The sequence below is a fragment of the Mirounga leonina genome, unplaced genomic scaffold (genome assembly GCF_011800145.1).
Source record: "Mirounga leonina isolate KUSES-001 unplaced genomic scaffold, KU_Mleo_1.0 Mir_454, whole genome shotgun sequence".
Lineage (NCBI taxonomy): Eukaryota > Metazoa > Chordata > Mammalia > Carnivora > Phocidae > Mirounga > Mirounga leonina.
Window position 1 is genome coordinate 18,452,932 of NW_023270763.1, and position 19,702 is coordinate 18,472,633.

At 52.6% G+C, this 19,702-nt stretch overlaps 1 protein-coding gene across 10 annotated transcripts in view; it reads right to left on the reverse strand.

Annotated features, from left to right (window-relative positions):
* IL4R (interleukin 4 receptor) overlaps positions 1-19,614 on the reverse strand; it is a 38,989-nt gene extending 19,375 nt beyond the window's left edge. For 2 of the 10 annotated variants that reach the window (XM_034989035.1, XM_034989030.1), the window contains exons 1-2: positions 12,193-16,211; positions 7,875-8,035 (exon numbers count right to left, since the gene is read on the reverse strand). The gene's annotated coding sequence lies outside the window, so the exon portion shown is untranslated. The other 8 variants (XM_034989029.1, XM_034989022.1, XM_034989021.1 and 5 more) reach the window with 7 other exon arrangements.
* Positions 19,615-19,702: the final 88 nt, after the last annotated feature.

Genomic DNA, 19,702 nt, shown 5'->3' on the forward strand with positions numbered 1-19,702 from the left:
TCTATCTATCTATCTATCTATCTATCTATCTATCTATCTATCTATCTATCTATCTCTTTAATCATGAAACAACGCAGATGCAGAAAGCCCAGAATGAGATCCACAGAATGCCTGTCCCAAGAGACACTTGTTGAAAAAAAACCCACGACCTACTAAATTTAAGCAACCCCTCGAACTTCTGGAAGTTCATAACGCACATTTACAATATAGAGGCTCTGTTAAGTCCTGCAGCAAAGAAATTTATTTTTCTTCATCTAACCCAACACTTACCAATTTATTTCCCTACTCAACCTTGATTTGTGTGTGTGTGTGTGTGTGTGTGTTAAAACTCCAATTAAACCCCTAAAAGATTCCTTGAAATATACTTTGGAGATGTTAATCTGTTTAGCCTTATAGAGCTGGTTAAATAAATGGTGGTATATCCATGCAATAAAAATGATGTTTGAGTGTGTTGAGTGTGTTAGACTTCTATCAATGGCCCCAATTCCTCACACCCCTCCTGGATCCATGTAACATTTCAATGCCTCCACCACCACCACCCCTCTGGGGAGGGCGATCGCCCCTGTCCTTGGATTATGGGCTCAACCATGTGATTAGCTCTGGCCAACCGAATATTAGCAAATGGATGCATTGTAGAAGCCTGCTTTTTTTTTTTTTTTTAAGATTTTATTTATTTATTCGTAAGAGACAGAGATGGAGAGAGGCAGAGGGAGAAGCAGGCTCCAAGGAGCACGGAGCCCGATGTGGGACTCGATCCCAGGACCCTGGGATCATGACCTGAGCGGAAGGCTTAACCATCTGAGCCACCCAGGCGCCATGTAGAAGCCTGCTTTTGCAGCACGACCACTGCCTTGAGAACACGGCCTTGCTAGCCTGCGGGAGGATGGTGACATGGAACAGTCCCAGCAGCCCCATTCCGCATTAGGCAACAAGCAGCCACCCCCAGTCATGTGAGTGAGCTCAGCAGCTCAGCAGAGCTGTGTAGCCGACCCGAGGCTGGCCACAGGTGCACGGGGGAGCCCAGCGAGCTCAGTCAAGCCCAGGTAAGCTGGCCCACCGGACTTGAGCTAAATGAGCATCTCTTGTTACATGCTCCTGGGCTTTTGAGCTTTATTGCAATTCCCCCTCGGGTCATTTCCCCTCCACTCTGACTTCTAACCCCACAGATTACCTTTGTGTTTTGTGTTTCATATAAATGGAATCGTGCCCTCCCCCTACTCTTAATGGCATCCCATAAGACATGACTGGGGAATAAGAATCAGAAAGTACAGACACCCAAAATGAAACACAATTCAAATCCCCCCAAAATCACAAGGCCCAGCAATAACCCCTGTACACATTCCTATTAATGCTTCCAGATTTGTATCTATACAAATAGGGAGATAAACACGAATTTTATTTACCCAAATAGCAGCACCCTCTGCCTACTAAAACTTAAACTTTAATTATTTAATATATCGCTAAATATCATTCCATCCCACTGTAAATCCAAAGCATCAAATTCATAGTATCCCCCTGTGTGTCCGCCATTGGATTTTTAGCCTTTGTTTATTATTGTTATTACTCTGTTGTTATACACGGCGACTGTGCCCATCCTTGGAGAACCATCGCCACACATTTCTCTGATCCTTGCCTTAAGCTTATTCTTTTTTTTTTTTAAAGATTTATTTATGGATTTTAGCGGGGGGAGGGGCAGAGGGAGAGAAGCAGGCTCCCCGCCGAGCACAGAGCCCCATACGGGGCTCGATCTCATGACCTGCTCATGACCTGAGCCAAGATCAAGAGTGGGACACTCAACCAACTGAGCCATGCAGGTGCCCCTTATTTCTCTCTCTCTCTCTCTTTTTTTCTAAAGGTATATTATTGATCTTTTCTCATATTACAAAAGCCACATTTGATCGCTGTGGAAAATTTAGGTAAGAGGGACATAGCAAACAAGCAAAAAGAATGCCTGTAATTCCATCACCTGGGAAAACACCACGGGTGATCGTTTTGCATCCGTTTCCAGTCTTTTCTGTGCATATCTAGTTGGACGGCGTGGGCTGGTACAACGTCTGCTATTTCAGAGCCTGTTTATTTCTATGCCATGAAATACTGCTCCACACCCCTCCTCACAACGCTGTGTAGTGGGTTTCCTGAAGTTTAAACACCTGCTCTTGTCACTTACTCCTTGTGAGCCTTGAGCAAACTGCTCTGTGCCTCAGTTTCCTACCCTGTAAAGAGGCGCTCATAACAGCTCCCATCTGACTGGGGTCTTGTGAGCGCTAAAGGAGGTAACACAGTCACGGTCCAAGGAGTCACCGGTCACTCTTGTTAAGGAAAATGCTCAGAAGTGGATTCCCACGGGCTCAGGGAGTGTTTACTTCTTCCCGCAACACTCCTGGCACAGAATGCCAAAGGCATTCTCTAAAAGGCAAGGTACTGAGGTATGGTCCCGGCCATGCTGAGATCACCAGCCCTCCGCCCCCCCCCCCCCCCCCCCCCCCCCCCCCCCCGCCTCCTGGGTCTCTATCTTGGCTTCCAGGCTTTCTTCTGCTGCTTGGTAGCTGTGTGCTGTTAAGCAGCTACCCTATCTTCCACTGAGCTCAATCTCACAGGTGTACTGCAAAAAGGGAGTGAGGTGTGTACCCAAAGCACTCTGCACCCAGTGTCTGGAGCACAGGAAGGGCTTTATGCCCCTCTTGGAAGCTCTCCACTTGCAGGACCTCCCGGGCCGCGCCCCGCCTCCCTCTCCACCTGTCCCAGCACCTGTGCTCAGGGCTCCTCCCACCCGCACATCTTCACTTCCTCCTGCTGCCCTTTGGACACAGTGAACCCATTCCCACCTCCATACGTTTCTTCCTGCGGTCCTTCGCGCTCTCTCTCTCTCATTTATTCATTTTATGTATTCATCTGTCCTTAACGGATAAATTACCCCGTAATACTGCGGTGTATCTTTCAGAAAACAAGGACATTCCTTCTCCTATGGAGCCACAAGGCAACCGTCAAAACCAGGAAATTAACACTGAGGCGTTACTCTCATCGGATCACAGACCCTACCTATTTCCACCTTGCTAATTGCCTCCATAATGCTCTTTTTAAGTCCAGGACCCAGTCTAGGATCGTGTGTTACACCTGATCATCGTGCCATCCCAGCGCGCAGGTCTTGGCTTTGAGCACTGCTCCACACCGAATGGAACGAGGGCTCCTTGAAGAAGGGGCTGACCCCAGGAGCAGGGAAGGTGCACGATAAGCCTGGAATCCTTGTGTCAGAAAGTAAGGACGCGCCCCAAGAACGGTGGGGACTCGTCAAAAAAGACAGAGCCAGCCAAAACGGAGTCCACCGGCTCAAACGGGCACAACTGAAGCATCGCAATAAATATACAGCAACCAATTGTAACTCTTGGAGTTAAACAGGGTGCAGGCGTCTGTCCTGCTTTTGCTCAGCAAGTGGGGGGGAGGGGGCAGTTCCACGTCTCCAAGGCAGCCTCTAAGTATCTCCCCACAAGACTCGTGTTGCTTATTCATTAGTGAGTCAAAATACTTATTAACTTCACAACATTCTATACTTTATACACAATACTTTATACAGAGATACAATTGTATATAACTTTAGGTACAGAAACCTGGCAGACACACCTCCACCAATCGCCAGAAACGGGACAAATCAAGGTCAGGAGCTTTCTGAAACTATCCCCCGAGAACACAGCTTGCTTCTCCGGTGTTCCTGCCCCAAGTGCACAAATTACAAGGAAGCATCAAACCTAACCGAGAATCGAGAAGAATCGAGTCTAGAAAAGAATTGGCCTATGCTCTTCAAAACAAAACATGCCGGGGGCGGGGCAGGGTGTGGGGGCAAAAGGTGAGGACAGTGTGGGAGGGCTGCTCTTTCTCAATTGTCTGTCATCCCAAGAGCCAGCCTTTGTCTTGTTCGCTGCCGAGTTCCTAGCACCTACAGCGGTGCCCGGCGCGCAGCACCTGCTCAGTGCTTGTGGAATAAAGTCATCTTGGACGTGATGTGGGGCCTCTAACGGGCTCAGCACGGGACTGGAAACTCTCCCCAGGGGGGGAACCCGGGATCTGCTCAAAGCCCCGACTCACTTCTCTTGAAGAGGCACAGTGAAGAGCAAGGAAGGAGGGGTGGGAATGTGGTGGTGGACCCATGACGCTGGTGTCCTCTACAAAGTCCCGGTAACTTTTCCTCTGACAAGTTCACACATGCCTACAGCATCCTGCGGCAGAAAAAGCAAAGGTGTCACTTTAGCTCCGATTTTGAATAAAGAGAAACAGAGAGGGCAAGGTAACGTGTACAAGGGCACACAGCAGAAGGGCTATTATGATAAAGTCAAGCCACCCAGGCAGGGGAGACTAAAACATCCCATCTATAGCAGTCAGGGTTGCTACCTTTGATCTGTTTCAGAGGGCACATCCAAATATGTGCATGCGGATGCCCATAACCGCCTGCGTGCACACGCGCACGCACCAGCTGGCTTCACGGACAAGCGGGTGCTGCATTCAGGGGAAATCACAGCCCGCAATGTGCAGTAACAGAAGAGCCTCCCTGAATGTCATAGGGATGGAGGACAAAGATGCAGACAAATAAAAAAAGTAAAAGGAATAATTACCAAGTGCGTGAGCCAAGCATATGGCAAGAGAAAATAATTGCAAGTTCACACTCTCAGTCATGGGAGTGCTGACCCACTGGAGTTGGCAGGCAACCCCAGGCTCCATTGCCAATCCAAACAGCGATGCCCTGCACACATCTTCTCTCTGCCAGGCTAGTCCACCGTCTGCTCCCGCACCCCCCGCAGATGCTCATCTTCAGGTCGAGGCTGAGCAGAACTGATGACTGGAAACCGTTTCCTTAGGTCAAGCCAAAGATTCGTGTAAACAAAATCCCGCCTGTCAAGTACCTACATTGTGCTTGTCACTTAGCTAAGCGCATTAGAAGCATTACCTTATTGAATCTGCCCGAACACCCTGCAAGATGGCCTGTTAATCCCACTTTCCATCTGGGGGAACTGAGGCCAGAGAGGTCAAGTAACTTGCCCGTCAGGTCCCACAGCTGCCAAGAGGGGAGAGCTAGAATCAGAACCCAGGTCTGTTGGCTTCTGAGCCTAAAGTGCATTCCAATACATCAGTGCCTTCACCTTCTCCTCGAACGACAGAACGACAGAATGAACCCAACTAGACAAATGAAATAAGCCAGGGAGAGCTGGCCCTCCTGCTTGTCAATTTCAAACATCAGCTGCCCACCCCGCACAGGACCAGGAACAGCAGAAAAGACCTAGGGCTTTTGTTGTTTACATACTCCCCACAAGCCAGAGGGGAGGCAGCAGCTTAAAAAAACAAACAGACAAAAAAGCCAGTGAAAGTCATATTAACAGAGATATGAGAGCCAGGACAAGGGAGGTGACAGTGCCCAAACACACCTGTGCATCCCTTTGGAAGAAACCCTGCTGATCTGAATGAAGCTAGTCTAGAGGATGATAACCGACACAGAGAGGGCCTGAAAAATCCCAGAGGGCCTAGAAAGGCTTTGCCTAAAGGCTCTGCCCCCCTACAGCCTCATCATTCACTGAACAAACATACGATATTTACAGCATGCCATGTTTCTTCTAAACACTGCACTTGTATTCATTCATTTGATGCTCAAAACAGTCCTATGGAGTAGGTACTATTATTTCCCCCATTTTCCGAATAGGTAACCAAGGCACAGAAGGGTTAAGTGATTTGCCTGAGGTTGCAGAGGTGTGGCGGCCGTTGAATTTGAACAGGGGCAGTTGGGCTCTGGGGCCTCAGCTCTTAACCCCTATCTCTGTTTAGAAGCCACAGTCCTTCATGTTTTGGAGATCATGGACCCATCTGAATATCTGATACAAATTCCAATCCCTCCTTCGAGAAGAGCGCACCCATTAAATTTTGCATTCCAATTTAGGGGTCCGTAGATCACCCCCACAGCCGAAGTAAGGACCCCTCTTCTAGGCAATGAGCAGTTTTTAAGGGTTTGAACAGTGACAAGATTTTCCAAAAGCCCAGTCTGGGGCTGAGAGAATGATGGGTGTGGGGCAGGGAGGAAGTTAGGAGTTCCTGCAGACATGACTCACTTCATTTCTTCTCCACGCAGAGTCATTTTAAAATCGGAAACCAGGCCGTGAACTCTGTGCTCCTGCCCTTCATTGGCCTTTGACTCCCGAAGGGTGCCTTCACCCAGGGGCGCACAGATAGATGCCTGCAGTTCATGGCCCATCCAAGTCGAGCATCTCTGACTCGGAATAAAATCCAAGCCCGAGAGTGAACAGCCAATCCAAAAGGGCGCACCCTGTGTGATTCCATTTATGTAACATTCTTCAAATGACAAAATTATAGAAATGGAGAACAGATTCACTGTTGGCGGGGAGGAAGGGAGGTCCGTGTGGCTATAAAAGGCAACACAGGGATCCTGGTATCGAGGTTGCCGTGCTGGAGACACAAACCTGAGCATGTGACGAAACTGCACTGAACTACGTACGCACATGTGCACAAACACGCACATGTGCGAATGCGTGTGAGTAAAACAGGTGCCTTCTGAGCGAGCTCAGGGGATGATCTCAGTGTCACTGTCCTGGTCGTGGTATTGTACTACAGTTTCGTAAGACGGGTACTCTTGGGGGAACCTGACTCTATCGTCTCTTACGACTGCAGGTGAGTCTACAATTATCTTAGAATAAAAAGTGTAAGAAGATGCAAAACCCAAACCAAACCAAAACACAAAAAAACCTTAAGCCCCCTAATGATCTTGCCCCTGCTACGCATCCACCATTCCCTTCTACCGCCTCCCGGTCCCCCACAAGCCTTCGGTCCCACTGGCCTCTGAACACCTTGACACGCTCCGAGCCTTTACACCCAGAAACCCCACCTAATGAGGGTTCCCCGTTACTGCTTATCACAGCACCCTGTTTATTTCTGTCATATACTTATCACCATCTCTAATCATATTGCTGAGGTTACATGTGTGACTTCTTAATTCAGGATGTAGATGGCAAAGATTGAAAGATCTGACGGCAAAAATGTTTTCAACTTCTCCAGGTCAAAGTATACCATTAAAAAAAAAAAAAAAAGCAAGCAAAGACCAGAAAAAGATAGCAATCTACACTGCAGAGGGTTAATGGCCTTTATATATAAAAAGGTCTTACAGATCAATAAGACAAAGGTCCCTTTAAGAAAAATAGGCAAAGGACCTAAGTGATTCACCCAAAGGTATTCCATCTCGGCAAAATGTGAAACAGACCCTTTTGTTCTGCTGCTAGTTCATGACATCGGGAGTGTCAAAGATCATCTGTAACATTTAAATTATTTGTCTATTTAGGTACTGTTTGTCTCCCCACCACGAGAATACAAGCCCCAAGCTCTGTGAGGACAGAGCTTTATGGTCATTGCTTTGTCCCCAGGACCTGAACAGTGCCTCATACACACATAGTATGTGCTCAGTAAACATCTATTAAATGAGTGATTGGTTAAAAGTCAAGAATAACAAATTCTAAAATCTATTTTTAAACAGGGGGTACCAAGCTATTGCTTATGGTAACTGCTATGCACACAACTCTATGAGGTAGGCACCATTAAAACCCCCATTTTACAGATGAGGAGACTGAGGCACAGAGAAGTTGCAGAGCTAGGATGTGAACCCAGGCAGCCTCGCTCCAGAACCCACGTGCCTGACCCCTGATTTTGCTGCCTCTTGAAATGCAGCCCCTGCCACCTTGGGATGTGGTGCTATTGGGCCAAAACTGAGGTTTAGAGATGGCAAGAGACAGAGCCAAGGTCAGGGAGGGAGGAAGCTGCAGTCGGCAAGAGTCCAAGCCAGCAAGACGTGGGAAAACCCTCCTGCCGGCAGTGAGGTACCCTTAACTTACTCTTTGTATCTGGGAGGCCGTGAGTGGCAAGCCTTGAAATGTCAGAGGCCAGCAGCAGTCGGGAAGTGGCCGCACGGCTCTTCCTGAGCCCGACGGGGTGCAGGGCCTCCGGCTCCCCACTCCTCTTCCCTCTCTTGACCGCAAACCAGCTTGAAGGGGGGCTAGACGGGCAGACAGGATGCAGCCAGTCCCATGACAAGCGCACATGAAGAGAAAGCCAATGACAGTGGGGGCTCGGGGTGGCCTCTCTGGGGAGCTGCTGGCCCCTGCGACTCCAGTCTGAGCCTGGCCTGGAGCTTCCTCTGTCCTCTGGGACAGCTGGGCTGCCCTGGCACAGGGCCAGGGCCACACTTCTCCCCAGAGCAGCGGCTTTCCCAGAACTGCTGCCCGGCTGGGGTTCCCAGAACCGGTGGCCACGTCAGTGGCCCCGCCCAGCGGGTGATGCAGGCCAGCCCCAGGCCCCAAAATGGCCTGGCCTCTGCCTCCTCGGCTCTCGGCCCAGCGAGTGGACGTGACGGGTGGCGGTAGGCTGGTCCTACTCCCACTGGGGGTGAGATTCAGCAGCCTCGGCCAACGGGATCCAGCAGGCTTCCTGCGGACCTACTGTGCACCCCCGCTCAGCAAGAAGGGCTGACTTTTAGATCGGCCGAAGGCTGAGCCAACGGGATTCGCTGACAGAATGGACTTCGGGCAGAGAATGAATCGGGCTGGAGCATGACTCTCGTTTGTTCCTGAGCCACCAGAAGACTGGAGCTGCCATGTGTCAGGCTGCCGTGGAGTGTGGGAGGGCCCCGTGTGAGAAAGAGGCCTGCCGGGGGGGTGGGGGGTGGGAAACAGCATCAGGAAAGGTAAGAGGCTGTTTGGGGAAGATCCATGCTGGCCCTTGAGCGTCAGGTGTCCCTGGAGGAATGAACGAGAATTCCCCGGGGGAAGGCTCGGGCTAGAGACAGGCCTGAGGGTCATCAGCTATGTCTGAGGCCCAGGGGGTTGTGCAGAGAGAGACAAAGCCTTGCCTGAGAGAGCCAGGAGGGGGCTGAGGACCACCGTCTTGGGGCCAGGCCGGCCACTTTATGGCAGCGTGGACAGTCATGCTGGCTGTACCTAGACTGAGTCCTAGCTGCCAATGAGAACCCTGCAGAGGCGGGAGGCCCCACGAGGAGCCTGGAAGCCATGCCCATCCTCAGAAGGTCCCCAGAGGCCCCAGGGAGAAGGCGGAACCTGAGGGACTCACGCATCCAGACACCACGTGGTCAGGAGCAGCAGCTGATCCCCGTCACTTGCAAGCCCATTTCTCTGCTCAGCACTTAGTCCTTGTGGCTTCCGACATGCACACGTGTCCTGTGCATTGTCCAAGGGCCCCCTGGGACGCCAGCATCCACAAGGCCAGAGGCTGTTTCCACCACCCTGTTCGCTGCTGGGGCCCTAGAACCTAGTATGTGCTCAGCACACAGTGGAGGGGCCAGGGGTATTTGCTGAATGCAGCCATCCCTGATGAAGACCGGGACACAGCCCCCCTCCCCCCAAAGCTGGAATTATCCGTCTCTCACAGCCGGATAAACACTGACCAATTCTGGCTCAGAATCTCCTTAGATTCCTTAATGCAGGCCCTGAACCTGGCCACCCGGGGAAACTAACTGCAGAGAGCTGGTAATCGGGGCATTACCATGATTATGGTCCTGGCCTCAGGACACTGATTAGATTTTGGTTGTCTTGGTGACAGCCGTGGCTCCCAGCGGGCCTGCTTCCTGAGGTCCGTCGAAGGCACCATGAATGCCCCTGCGCGTCCCCAGTTCCTCCAGCCGTTAGAGACAATACCCTGGGCCCTTCTGCCCGTGGCTTCGACCCCCACCTCCCAGACTGACCCGCCTCAGTCTCAGTCACACCAGACTCTGCCCCGCACTTAAACTTCACCGACTTGCTTAACCCTGACTTCAACCCGAAGAATACGGCAGGTGCAGTATCATCCCCACGGCAGATGCAGGGAAACTGATGCCCAGAGGTTCAGGAACCAGCCCAAGGATGTACTGCTAGTAAGTGATGGGCCCGGATTTGAACCCAGACCTTCTGGCTCTGGAGTCTGTAGTCCAGAGCCTGGCACAGAGGAAGCAGCCACAAGCTTGCTCCTTCTGTGCACATCTGTCTGTCCCTCCTGGCAAGCCCCATGTAGAAGATGTGGTCCAACACTCTCCCTGCAGGGAGGGAAACTGAGGCGCAGCGGCATTCCGAAATCATCCAAGGTGACAAGGCGGGAAGCGACTGGGCTAGAAATGGTTTCTGGCCCTGTTGGCCCAGCCCTCATCTGTGAAATTGTCTCCCAACAGTGACCAGGACTTTGCCCCCTGGGCCAACCCAAAGCCAGGCAAACCAGGTCCGCACAGGGAAGAGCTCCCAGTTCACTTCTTGTCTGCAGACGGGCACTGGGGGGGAGAGGTCTCTCCCCGGAGCTCTTCCCGTTGTCCGCAGCCCCCCACCCCGTATTATTCCTGGCATGGTCAGGGACACATGGACGGGTGGGGCCACTCACGTGGGCAGGGACCCTGGAGCGTCCGAGACACAGAGGCCTAACTCTGGGCCTGAGCGCGCAGGCCCTGCCCTGACCCTCTGACAGGCCTTGGTAGCTGGGGGTCCTCTCAGGGCCTCCGTCTCCTCATCTGTGCAGTGAGGGCAGAACCACTTGCCTCGCGGGTAGTTGCAAGGAGAGGAAAAGACCATGGCGGGGTGGAAGAGGCACTGGGACAGCGGGGATGAAGCAGGAGGCAAAAGCTCATCTCCAAGCACCAAGTGAAGGCTCTGAGACCCTGAGGACACGACAGTGCCCATGACAGCCACGTCAGGTCTCACAGGGGCACACGGAAGGAAGGAAGAGGAAGCTGGGTTCCAAAGGGCAAAACGGAGTCATTCACAAGAAGTTCCAAAGGAGACAAACTGATCTTGGGGTCAGAAGTGAGGGAGGTGTCCCTGGCGGGCAAGGGGGAAGAAATAGGGGGGTGGGCAGGAGGGAAGCTTCTGGGGCGCTGGTCAAGCTGTTTCTAGGTGGCGTTCTACACCCATGTGCACACATCAGGAAAAGTCACGAAGCTGTGTTGTGCCCGTCTGCACTTAAGCCGCACTAAGGGGGAAAGGGAAAAAGGAGGAGAGAGGCCGTGCCCTCCAGGCTCAGGGCCCCCAGGGCCCCCAGAGAACCTGCAGTCCGCTCTGGACAGCACTTCTGGCCCCCCTTAGCCTTTCCTGGGGCCACCGACCCTCTACTCACCTGCCTCTGCTCTTGCTGCTCACAGCCACCACCACCCCCCACCCAGAGGCGACTCAAGGATCTAAGGGAACTCAGACACATGACAATGACAGACCCATATGACATGACACATGACCGCACAGTGGGTCCCGGGCCAGTCCTGATGGGCAGCCGCCACTCTGCCACATCCGCGAAGGCCTGGGCATTTCTAGGTCTCTCACGGTTTCAAAAAAGAAGCTAGAAATCCAGATTTCTATGCCTATTTTCCTGATCTTTAAAATTTGGACAACAGTCCCAGTTTCAAAACCCACACCACACATTTGTGGTCCCTCTTTGGCTTCCCACCACCAGCTGACGTCCTCCAGGGTGGGTGGGTGTCCCGAGATGCCACCAACAAGACGCACAAGCAGCAACAGGTGGGACCCTGCCGCTTCCCTGCGCACCGGCATCCCTAAAGGCAAAGGGTTGCCTTTTCAAACGTCCCCTGCCCTCTGTCCCTATTACCTCTTGCTCATCACGGGATGCGGCTGTCATGGCGATGAGGAGTGGGGCTGGAGACCTCCCGCCCCGCCCATCACCTGCTCTTTGTGGCTGAGCAGCATCCCAGGGGCAAGGGAGGATCCTCAAAATTCTGCAAACCCCCTGCCTTCCTCCTTCATAGGGGAGGACGCTGCCCTGCCAACCATGTGCTCTCCCAGCCCTGCTCCACCTGTCCCCAAATGTGCCACAGTGTCCCCTCTCAGTGCCCACCTCCTATGCCACCCCCCGCGGGACCCTGCTGCTCAAACCCTGCTCTTTCCTCAGTCCTTCCCCCAGCTGTCCCTCTATCCCAACATCCTTGCCAGTCTCAGGAGTAGTGAGCTGGGCCTTCTTTCCTCTCCTTTTCCAGACTGGAAGTTCCTCCAGGCCAGAGACTGTGCCTTAGTCATGCGTCTGTGTGAACAGAGGAGGCAGCCATCCAGGGGCGGCCGCAGTGAAGTCGACCCTCACCCTCTGGGTGCGGTCCCCCCTCCCTCCAGGTCCTCCTCCACTCCTGCCCTCCTCACTGCCTAGAATACCGGCCCATATTCACACCCAGTGACTAACCCGTGCACAGGGATGTCGGCAGCACGTCTCATATCCAAGATTCTAGCTATTTTCACAGAAACTGGAGATGAGAGAAGCAAAGTGAGTCATAGTCCCATTTAATGGATAAGGAAAATAAGACCCAAACAGGCAAAAGGACCTGCCCCAGATCACAGAGCAAGTGATTGCTGAGCTGAGACTGAGATGTACATTTTTTTTTTCCAACTTATGTAGCTCCAAGACTGGGGTCAAAGAAGAGTCACGGAAAATGCACATAAAGAGAACAGGTATAGGGATTGAATACGGAATAAAATGGAATTCAAAGCAACAAAGTATAAAGGAGAAAAAGATGATTGTCTTATGATAAAAGGAGCAATTCACCAAGAAGGTATAAAAATCATGAAGCCTCCTTCTACTCATATATTCTACTTATATGCACCGAACAATATGGCTTTGAAAATAAAGCAAAAAAAAAAAAAAAAAATTCAAGAAAAGGTCAAGGAGAAATGAACAGATCCTCTATCAGAGCGGGAAATAAATCAGATAGAGAAAAACACACAAAAACAGAAAATATGAATGATGTAATGATCAAGTTTGATCTCACAGATTTGTAAAACTTTACACCCACCAGAAAATATACATCCTTTCAAATGCAAGAAGAACATACAGAAAAACTGACCAGAGGAATCTTACAAGGACCTCAACAAATTCTCCATCATTGATATCACACAAGCCATAAATATTGGGACACTGCTGTTCAAACCCTGCTCTTTCCTCAGCCCGTCCCCTGGCTGTCCCTCTGTCCCAACATCCTTGCCAGTCTCAGGAGTAGTGAGCTGGGCCTTCTTTCCTCTCCTTTTCCAGACGGGAAGTTCCTCCAGGCCAGGGACTGTGTCTTACTCACGCGTCTGTGTGGACAGAGGAGGCAGCCATCCAGGGGCGGCCGCAGTGATCCCGTAATCACACACAACAAATTTAGACTCCAACAACAAAGATCACTTTAAAAAAAAATCCACAAACCCTAAAAAAAGTCTGAAGTGCATAAATCTTGTAATCAAAGGGGAAATTGTAAATTATTTTAGTAGTGAATGACACTGTGTAACAAGACCCGTGGAATGAAGCCAAAGGAGCACTCAGAGGAAAAAAAATTATAGCCATTTAGCCTGAAGCAGATTTACTACAAAACAAGAAAGGCCAAAAACAAGTGTTAGTCTCAAACAAGGAGTCTCAGAATGGAAGAAACTTTGATGGACAGTAATGTAGAAGGAGATCTGGAGGTTTTAGCTGCCAAGCCCAGTGTGAGCTCCAAGGGGGATGTGGCCACTCACAAGCATGATTGCAGGTTGTATCAACAGAGGTATGGGCTCCAAATCCAAGGAGGTGATAGTCTCCCTCCCCGTGACTGGGCACGCTTTGGGGGTGGGGGCAGGCAATGGGTTTGACTTTGACCAACTGGATCATATTTAAAGCCAGACTGAATTCTTTACAATTCCCTGAATCAGGAAGAATGACTGAGAGAACTGTGACTCTGTATTCCGAGTAAGAGAAATACTGGGCTCAGGTCGGAGGGAGCTGGTTACAACTTCCGATGGGCAGAACCAGAGCCAGAAACGTGAATGCTACTGGAAAGTTAATTTGGCTAAATCTCAGGAAAGATGTTCTCCCAGTTAGAGCTGTCCAGCTGTGAAAATGTGGCTTTTGGAAGGCCTACACTCCATCTCCAGATGCAAGACTGTTAAGAGGCTGTAGCTCCCTGGGCTTGGAGGGCTGCCCGTCCAGAGATCTGGTGTCTCTCCTCTCCAGAGAAGCTCCGTTTCCTGTCGAAAAGGCAGAACACTCTCCTGGCTCAGGAAAACCTCGGGGCTACCCCAGTTCTCCAAAATGGAGACTATGCTCCCTCACTTCTGACCAAGAAAGGTAGTTCTTTTAGACGCTACTCCTTGGGCTGGAGGGCTCAGAACAGCAGTTAAATGCAAAGGCTCCCGGGTCAGCAGCCTCGGGGTTGAGTCCGGACTCTGCCTCTTGGGAGTTGTGTCACCCAGATCAGTCCCTACCCTGAGCCTCAGTTTCCTCCTCGGGGAAATGGGGAGGCACCCGCTCATCTACCCACCTTCAGCCAGCTCAGTGCCTGATGTGGACAGGGGTCCTCTTCCACAGCCCCCACCCCCGTGCTTTGGTGTGCCCTCACTGTCTGCAGCCGGGAAGGCGCTTGTTGGTAAAATGATGCGTACAATGATTGGATCGCCTGAAACACCATCCTGGCCTGACCACATCGACATGATGTGTTCAAACACCGTGGTAAAGACCGAGGATGTGGAGCTGCCGGGTTCACAGCCGTGCTCTGCCACCTGTGTGGCCCTGGACAAGTTCCTCAACGACTCTGTGCCTGCTTCTTCATCTGTAAAGTCTGGATGAGAGTAGTTCCTACTCTGTAAGCTCATTTTAAAAGGTGAATGAGATACTTGCGGGCATCTGGTTTCTGTTCTACCTCCCGGACCCATGTTCCTATCCCTCTCTGTCTTGCTCAATTCCATCCAACCCCAGCAGTTTCCTTGGGGGTCAGACACACCAAGCTTCTTCCCACCCCAGGGCCTTTGCACTGCTGCTCCCTCTGCCGGAATCACTCTCTTGGAAATCCACATGTCCTTTTACCTCGGGTCTTAGCTCAAAAGTCCCTCCCTCCCTAGACTGTCAGCTCCATGAAGGCCCTTGCTTCTGTGTCACTGCTGTGTCCCCTGCCCCTAACATGTTTGCTGAGTGAGTGTCAGCCCGAAGACACGTGTGTACCTGTTACTTTTAGGAGCGCAGTCAGTCCCTTTATAAACCCACTGCTCAGAATGACAGTCCTTCCCTTTTAGGAAATGTTCCACCAAACCCAGGGGGGCCAAGCTCTCTTCCCCTCACATGGACCCACCTCCTCCCTCTCTCCCTGTGGCGGGGAGGAGGCGGTGGCGGCAGGGGGGGCGGGAGAGGGGGACTCAGATGCCAGCCCAGCTGGTGATCCTCTCCAGTGAGTCGGCGCCCAGGCCTGCTCGAGCGAAGCCCGTGGATCTCTAAAGCAACCTCAAGAATGCCACGTGGGCCCCTAGGGTGAGAATGAGTCAGTCGGAACCAAACCTGAAATCTCCCAGAGGCACGGCCACTTGTTGGGAAGGCAAAGACATGCGTGTTTAGACAGATCTGTGCGCCCAGAGCCAGGGACAAGCCAGGCTAGGAAGTGGGGTCAGTGGGGTGGACAAGACGTTCCCTGTGGTTCCCTCCACCTGGCCCGTTCTTCCCCAGGCCTCTGCCCTGCAACTTCCTAAATGTCCCTCCTCACAGAGGCTCCCCGCCTTAGTCCACCCTCCCCCTGCTTCACTTTTCCTCCTGGTCCTGACGGAATATGCAGGTCCCTGTTCTCCTGTGTGAAGTCTGGGAGGGCTGGGCAGGTCTCAGAATTCACAGTAACTCAAATTATAGAAAGGTCATCCGGTATAAAATCCCACCTGACATAACCACCCTGTCCCCCAGCCCTCCCCCCACCGCCCCACCCTGGCCATGGGTCTAGCACTCCCTGGATCGCTCACATTAATTCCTGGGCAGCGAGACACACAAGCATTCGAGTCAGGGATGATAAACAAACACACCGAAATGCCTCGTGATTAGTTCAGCTCAGGTCTTGCTTCCCATCAGGTCATGGAAAAACTTTCGGTTTCCAGAGCCTGCAGATTTCAGCATTAGAAATAAGGGGGGTGGGTACATCTGCCTATATTTGTTTGCTTGCATATTGCCTGTCTTCTCAACTAGAATTGAAACTCCAGGAAAGCAAAGACTTTGTCCACTGCTCTATCGGGAACTCTTGGAACATACAGGTGCTTGATAAATAGTCGAAGAAATGAATGAGCAAGCCAGGGTCTAGGTATGGAGAAGTAATTGTCCTAAGAAGAAGAGAAACAGCAATCGCTGAGCCGTGGGCAAGGTGCCTACGAAAATTATCTCATGGGGCACCTGGGTGGCTCAGTTGGTTAAACGACTGCCTTCGGCTCAGGTCATGCTCCCAGTGTCCTGGGATTGAGCCCCGCATCGGGCTCTCTGCTCGGCGGAGAGCCTGCTTTTCCCTCTCCCTCTGTCTGCCTCTCTGCCTACTTACGCTATCTCTGTTAAATAAATAAATAAATAAATAAATAAATAAAATAAATATCTTTAAAAAAAAAAAGAAAATTATCTCATGAACAATCCCCCTCCAAAATACCCATTTTAGTGACAAGCAAACTGAGGATTAGAGAGGATCAGCAACTTGCTCAAGATCACACAGATAGGAAATAGCAAGGTTTAAATTTGAACCCAGGGCCCTCCCCCACTGCACCCCCCCAGGGTCTGCAAGCCTGGGCTCTTCTCTAAGCCTTGGGATCAGAGAAGCAGTGACTTCCTGGAAGTCACACATCAGGGACACAACCTGTCTGATGCGGGATGCCCTGGCCACTGCAAGACCCTTCAGTCTCCACTGGGCTTCTGGCCCACGCTCTTGCAAGGGCAAGTTCATACGATGTGCAGGCAAGCCACTGGCCTCTCTTCTAGCCTAGCCAGGGGAATTGTGGCCAGAAGTGACCAGCCAGGTCTCTGGCCATGAGGAATGCTCAGAAAGATGTCCCTCCTGCTAACGCGAGCAAACTGGCACAATGGGAAGGAACGCAGGCTGGAAAGAAAAACAGATTCAAATCCTTCCCTGTCACTCCCAGATGCCAAGGCCACTGCACACATCCCTGGGTCTGTTTCCTCCCTGGCAAAAATGGGTAGATTAAATCCCATCCAATGGAGTTCATCTATTTACTTAACAAACACATAGTGCTCATTCCATGCCAGGCACTGTCTGGACGCTTGACAGTTATTCGTTCATTTAATCATCACCATGGTGGTATAAAGTAGTCACCATCATTTCATAAATGGGGAGACTGAGGTCCTGAGAAATCAGTCAATTGTAAACCCAGCGTTTGAACCTGGGCAATCTGGCTCCAGAGTCCATGCTCTTAACCTCCAAGCGGTACTTCTTAATGGGCAAAAAGAGTCATGAACATTTGTTGCAACGTACTACGCATTGGAAATTGTGTCAAGTATCTTAAAAGACATGATGTCCTCAACCCTCATGAAAGTCCAACTTGACAAATGTGAAGCACCTGGGGGGGGGGGGCACGGCGGGGTGGCTTCTGTCCCTGCCTGGCTCCCAGGTACCATCAAAGGCAGCTGAGGGCAGTGGGCCACTTGACCCCAAACTCTCTCCTCCGTCCTGGGGGTAGAGGGGTAGGGACGTAGGGAGAGGAGGGGTCCAGGACAGGCTCTGCCCTCACTTGCATTTCAGCTCCGTTTCTAAATCAGAGCAGCAGGAAACTGACTGCCTCAGGGGACCACCTCCCTGCCCCCGCCTGATATTTCTGCACCTCTGGGATCGTGCTGTATAAGACACATCAGTTACTGAGTCACTGCCCAGAATCTGGAAATCCTCAGGTCATCCCAGACCTGCTGGTAACCGGGTGTGTGGTAACCAAGGGTGACTGACTTACTAGCTGCTTTCCCTCCTTGCTCCTTTCCCATGGCCTCCCTCCAGATTTGGCTCTGGAGTTACCCCGTGGAGCCCAGGAATCTGCATTGTGATTTTTGGGGGACTCAGGCAAAGGTGAAGTGCACCAGGCCATGCTCCTCAGCACGGCATTCAAGGCCTTCCACAAGGTGGCCAGACCCACCTTCCCATCCATGTCTGGCTTCCCCCCCCCTCCCCAGCACCACTGGAGCAATTAACTCAAAAGTCACCTCCCTCCCTAGACTGTCAGCTCCACGAGGGCCCTTGCTTCTGTGTCACTGCTGTGTCCCCTGCCCCTAACATGTTTGTGAGTGAGTGTCAGCCCGAAGACACGTGTGTACCTGTTACTTCTGGGAGCGCAGTCAGTCCCTTTATAAACCCGCTGCTCAGAATGACAGTCCTTCCCTTTTAGGAAATGTTCCACCAAACCCAGGGGGGCCAAGCTCTCTTCCCCTCACATGCGTGTTTAGACAGATCTGTGCGCCCAGAGCCAGGGACAAGCCAGGCCAGGAAGTGGGGTCAGTGGGGTGGGACCACGTCCCAACACGCCAGCATCCTCACCTGTAGCCACGCTGTTTGAGGGGCCTTTGCAGGACCCTGAATGCCCTGACTGTGGACAAAAGTATACCTCCCCCTCAGGCTCCCCATGGGACTTCAGGATTTTAATAAAGGCACTGATGTCCCAGGAAATACCCAAGCTTCTAAAAGGCCACCCTTAGGGGAGGAGCTACAGGGGTGGAACCTCACAGAGGGCTGGGGGAGAACAGTGAAGGGCTAGGACTCCAGCAGGATCAGGGCTGGCCCAGGAGCCCTAGGCAAATCCCAACAGCAGGGACACTGAGTTTGCCTGGTCCTCAGTCTTGCCTGATCTAAGAAATCCAAATTGTGTGTGTGTATGTGTGTTTTAAAATCCAGATTCCTGGATTTACTGAATCTGAACCTCACTGAAGGCAGCCTAGGAATCTGCCTTTTAATAAAATCCCCTGGATAATTTGTTTATGGGATAGTTTGACAAATACCGTGGACAGGTGGAAGACAGCAGGCTCTGGCGTCAGGCCGCCGGCTTGGAATCCTGCCACACACTTCGCAGGCAGGACTCATCTGTGGCAAACTAGCTAAACTGTCCGGGGCCTCAGCGTCCTCATCTGAAAAACGGGATGATCCACACATCGCACTGACCAAAACGGCTGTTTAGCGATTTAACTCAGAATACTTTCAAAGTTCCCGACAGAACCTGTACAAAATGAGTCCAGTAAATATTCGATCCCTATTATAATTGGGTCTACCCAAGATTCAAATAAGGAGAGAAAGGGTCCACGGGACCCGGGTTCCCCAGACGCCTCCACCGGATCACCAAGTTCAGTTTCCAGAACTCCCCCTCCCCCCGACCGCTGGTCCTCACCCACTTCCTGCGCTCGGGGCAGGGGGTGATCGCCGGGACCAGGGGGCTGCTTGGCCCGAGCCCCGCCTGACCCCACGCTCGCGACGTCCTCGAGTCCCCGAGGGGCCGTCTCCCCTGGCGTCTCCGGGTCAGCGCGAGTCTGAGGGGGCGCGCCGGGGGTCCCCGGCTCCGCGCGCCCGCTGCCCCCCCAGCCCCCACCCCGGCCTCCGACCACCCGGGCCTAGCCGGCCGCCGCTCCAGACGCGGGGAGGGGCGGGCTCCGGGCGGCCCCCAATGGGGTCGAGGCGGCCCCGGGGGTCCCCGCTGCCGCCCCCGCCGGCGGCAGCGCCCCTCCCCGGGCCGATGCCCCGCTTCCGCCCCGCGCGCGGGCCCCGCGTCCTACCTGCGCGCCCCGGGCCCATTCGCCGCGCCCGCGCCCAAGCGGGAAGTGGGGGACCCCCGGGCCGCCCGTCCTGCCCGCGCCGCGCGGGGCTTTCCTGAGCGCGCCAGCCGGCCCGCCCCGGCTTCCTGCGCCCCGCCCCGCCTCCAGCCCGCCGCAGGCCCCGCCCCGCGGCCCCGCCGCCCTCCCCGGCGCC